Genomic DNA, 5,387 nt, shown 5'->3' on the forward strand with positions numbered 1-5,387 from the left:
TACTGCTCTTGGTTCTTCAAGAAATCAGCTTAAACTTAATCTGTTTCAGAAAATGAATTCCGATTCAAGTACACATACGGGAAAGACCGTTGAAGTCCACAAAATTATGTTTTACAAAAATTTAAATTAGCTTCTTTAATGGAAACTTGAAGTTTTACTCAGGTTGTACAAGAAAATCTAGCAACGATGAGTATCTAACAAGGAAACAAATACGTCTTTATGCGCTATTGACTAATGAGATATTAGAATTACTTGTCTGCGTATACTGTAGCCTACATCTCTCTCATTATACATCTTAAAACAAGGGTTTCACAATACTCATTACAGTTGAAAAACTGTCCAGGTTCTTTAGAAGTAATGTAATGTTGTGCTTTTTATAGGCATATTTCTCATTTTGAGCAGAACGTAGAGTTTTGGAACATAACGGAAGATTCTTGCTAAAATGAGGAGTCCTGAGGAAAAAAAAAGGAAAAAGTTTAGCATAAGATGCGTTAAAAGATTTCACTCTGAAAATGCCATATCTCCGTTATTTATAGAAGCACTGAGTTATTTTTTTCAAGATGATCCTTAGCGGCTGGAGATGGCGTTACGTGTTTTTTTATATAAAATAAATATTAGGAAAAAATTAAGAGGTTAACTTCAAAATTGAATGAGTTACAGGTTTCCCAAATTTGAAAAACTTTTAAACGAGTTTTCTGCATTCTCAGGACAGATATAAACCTAAAGTATATCGGGACTCGCGATAATGTCACGGAAATGAAAAACATGAAGTTGAATCTGTTCAAATGACTTATGCAAACCCCCTAGCACTACTTAAGGAATGGAAAACGTAAATACCTCTCTCGGTATTACGAACCGTGCTGCAAAGCTTTTGCAGTTCAAAATTACTCTCTCAATGAATATTAATAATATGGTAACGATTTGCCGAGCAAATGAAAGAAATGCAAAATTCTGATCAAACTTTCCATTGACAAATGAAAATGAAAGAAAACCAGTCACATCTAATCAAAAACAACTAACAAAGCCGTAACATCAGGAATACCTCAATAGAATAGAGTGCAATACACATGCGGGTAACAAAAAATAATTTTAAAAACAAAAAATAATTTTAAAAATAAACTATATAAAAGACAACCTAATAAAACCGACTAAAAAAATTATATATTTGAAAAAAATAAAATAGTATTTTAACACTCACCAATACCGAGATGGTGCAGCACATCCTGAAAATGACAAAAATAAGATTAATACTGATACTGCATTTAAAATTGAAAAAATATTATTAAGGCTAATCACTGTCTCCCAACTGAAGCTATTTTTTTCCCACTCGATCCCGTTGTTGCTCTCTTGAGGACAAGAAGACTCGAGTCGTTGCCGTATTCCTGAGCTATGCGCGGCTGAACAACTGAGGTTCCGGAGGAGAGAGGAAAGACTTGGAATGGCATATGATGACCTCTGCATAATGCAAGAGGTTGCATCAGGTCCTTGTCTGAGGATTCACCCTGCCCTTCCCTGGACCCTCTCACCCATTACTAGTGGCAAGGCTTTTATTAATGACCTTTGCTTCAAACAACGCAATCCTCATGGACGACTGGTCGCAAAGGTCATGGTCTTCTTTCGTGCAAAACGCCCCTCAGGAATTTCATTGCAACTACTTTCTTGGGCTACTTGTTCAAGGATGTTGCAATTTCTAGTGTATACAAGTGACATGGTTGTTGGCCTGGAAAACAAGATTGTTTAGTATGCTGATGATGCAACACTTGTGGGTGTAGTGAAGTATCCACTTTTGAGATATGAAGCTGCCCTCAGCCTCAGTCGGGACATGGACCGGATCAGGGAATGGTGTAGTCGGTGGTGTATGATGCTGAACTCAGTAAAACGAAAACACTATTGATAAGTAGATCTCGTACAGATTTCCCATCCCATCCTCCCTTTTAGGTGGATGGAACTGTGCTGAATGAGTCTGAAGCTTTAACTACTCTAGGCGTAACTTTTGACTCACACCTAACTTTTGAGAAACAACTAACGAAGACCTTAGCAAATGCCGCACTAAAAAAAATAGGTATTGTTCGTAAAGCCTCACATATCTACAATAGTGATAAAATCAACGCAACCTTTTTTAGGTCATTTGTGCTTCCTTTACTAGAATACTGTTCTCCGGTGTAGATGTCTGCTTCTGGAAAGATTCCTCTCTTTTAGATAGAGTGATCTGTGGTGGTAGGTTTCTGGTCCCTAATAGTAGTAGTAATGACTTGGTCCATCGACCGATGGTCTCTTGTTTGTCACTTTTTCATAAGTTGTATTTAACAGAGATCCTTCACATTCACAACTGATCCCTGATCCCCTTTATCTGCCGAGAGAGAGCAACCAGATTCGCTGAGCAGCAGCACCAATATGCAGTAAAGGTGCCTCGCTGTCGAACTTCCAAGTTCCAGAGGTCCTTTATTCGCTACACCGCTGGACGTGGAACAGCCTGTCAGAGGATGTCGTGCAGTTGAAACTTCAGAAGTTCAAGCGAAAATACAATGCATTACTGCCCTAATACTATTCTTCTTGCATTTTAATCCATTTTTATCTATTTATGTATTTATTAATTTATTTTTTTTGAAAATTTAATATGATATCTCTCTTCTTTCTGTATTTCACTTACTTCCTCTTGCTTCTCCCTAATGAACACCATAATCTTTGGAGGCTTGAATTTCAAGTCAATGGTCCCTGTGGGCTTGTTCCATACAAATAGGTTTCATCTACTGAATAATAATAATAATAATAATAATAATAATAATAATAATAATAATAATAATAATAATAATAATAATAATAATAATAATTTCATCAGAGACATGCCCACTACGAGTTTCATCCCACAAGACCGTTCCCTTTTTGTGCATCAGTGTCAAAGATGCAGTGATTTAGAAAAGAAAAAGTATTCTTTGAAAGTATGCAACACCAACATTACGCTCCGGGCAATGGAATGTTTGTCAGGGATCCATTGCAATGGATTTTAAAACTTCTGGGTCCTTATGTTTACCTGCGGGTACTAACCAAGTTTGGGCAGTCTTGCTCTTTGCTTTATACTCCATCTTTCTTTCTTTAAATCCTCTGCTGAAAACTCTTATGGAATGAGTCAGTAAACTATAAACCAATGAGAGCTCCAGAGGTAAATCAGCCTACTGGGTGAGGCAAGTTATAGGAAACTGTAACAAACAAACCAATATGAGAGAACAGAAAATAAAACCGATACACCTGAAATCCAAGAGACGTCAGCAGAACTCAAGGATGAATTTGCTCCCCGCTTAAACATTTGGAGATCAAAAGATTCCACAGCTGTAATAGGCAAACTATTCTGCATTTTAGTTTTAGCCAGGATAAGACTTCCAGGAAACTGCAGTTGCTTTGGTTCAGCAATAACATCATCTCTCTTTGAGCGTGCTTGGCAGTAATTTCACTAGTCATTTTCTCAGAATCAATAGCACGTGTTCTTCATAGGGTGTCTTAATAAAATGTAAAACCGTTCTGACATGCATTCTTCGCATCCATGTAACATGTTAGGTACAAATCACCAATGGTACCTCCAGTCTCAAGGTGCATCCGGTGCAGTAGACTGATCTGTGACTAATGGCTCGCACTGACAGGCAAAAGCCTTATGTGTTCATGAACACATCGCATTTTGATCCCAGTACTTTGTTATCAGATGCCCTTCTTCCTCCCTTCTCGAAAGTAAGTGACTGCGAGAAAATCTTTCTTATTTCAGTAGGCTTTACCGCTCTGTTTCCTCAGTTTCATTCATTATAAGGATGAAGCCTTTGCAACTCACTCCGAATTTTTGCTGTGAAAATTCTACATTGAAATTAAAATGCACTGATGATCAGTTCTTAATGTACTTCCGTTTCACTGGAATTTCGTTAATGCAGACCTGGAGCTGTATTTTTTTGTACACTGTATTGCCAAATTGCCCAAAAATTTTCAATTTGGATTAATGCCCTCCTCACCCATATTTCAAAACTACCTTCACGGTTGTGTTCTCCATTTCCACCTTACCTAAAACTACCCATTTATTGTCCTAATTTCAAATAGTGACCTTTATAATGATTTAAATATTTGAATATTTTAACACTATACAGTTGTTAGAGAAAAAAAATAAAGAAACCACGCAAAATTTCAGCAACAAGTTACAAGCCCTGTCAGTCTTCCACGAAAAAGCCTTCCACTGAGAAGACTAATGGGCCTCACCGAAGATACATTAGCGATAAACAACTTCTTTTCACGAAGGTTTATGGTACACATTTACACGTCTTCCGGAGATGACGTGTCCCGGGTGAGGAACCATGCTGGAAATACTTCAGAGTAAATTCTGTGAGGAAGTAATAAAAAAACTCTGATAAAATCAAACAGGAGACTTACAAGAGACAGACAGATGAACAAAAGGCAGTTTCTCTGTGTAATCAAATTGGCCTCCGTTGATCAAACACTTCGTTCTAATTCTACTATTAGCCTCTTTGTTGTGTAAGTATTAAATTCATTAATATCATGAGTCTCGATATCAATACTGAATATCTTCAAAATTCCATGTTATCACTCACCCTAAGATTGTTGTGCCCTAGTTATAGGACGCCATACCGTTCCATAGGTGTTTCAGAACACATCGTTAAAGTTGCTGAAATCTTGTTCCATGACACAAAATTACTGCATAATGGTGTATCCGCATTAGAGCAAAACCCGTCATGAAGACACGCGGCAACTTATCGCATCCATATCACAAACAGATTGACAACAAGTTAACGACCGTAAGTGAAGAACAAACCTTCGGCAAATACTAGATAATCGTACGAAGCCCTGGTTGGGACTGCCAGCGAGTCGTTGACTTATATTCAACCTGTTTGTGATGTGTGAGCGATGAATTGCTGACATGTGATAATGCCACATTTAATGATTAGTAAAGAGTGATTCGACATCCATAATAACCATAAATAAATCTGAGTCCTCAGGTAAAATCCTTTCTTTAAAATTATCTGAATTCTTAAAACTATATGTATTGGTGGTTAAGGATGCTAAAAGTGGGACAAGGAATTTGCCAAGCTTGTAATTAGGAGTGTCATGGATGTGACGATGGGTCTCATTTATACATCTTCTTTATGAATTTTGGTAGCCCATACATCACTCCATATGAGGCACCAGTACTATACAATGAATCATAGGTACTTTCACTAATGACGTTTCGATCTTTCAAATATTTCAAAATCCGGTTTATGCGATCCTCAACTCTAAAAATAGAAGGATACGAGGGTCACCGGTCTTTTTAAGTTTTGTTTCGTCTTCTAAAATATTTTTCAATTTCTGTATATATTCGTGTTTATTCAGAAAAACGGTACCTCTTCCCTTATCTG

The sequence above is a fragment of the Macrobrachium rosenbergii genome, chromosome 45 (genome assembly GCF_040412425.1).
Source record: "Macrobrachium rosenbergii isolate ZJJX-2024 chromosome 45, ASM4041242v1, whole genome shotgun sequence".
Lineage (NCBI taxonomy): Eukaryota > Metazoa > Arthropoda > Malacostraca > Decapoda > Palaemonidae > Macrobrachium > Macrobrachium rosenbergii.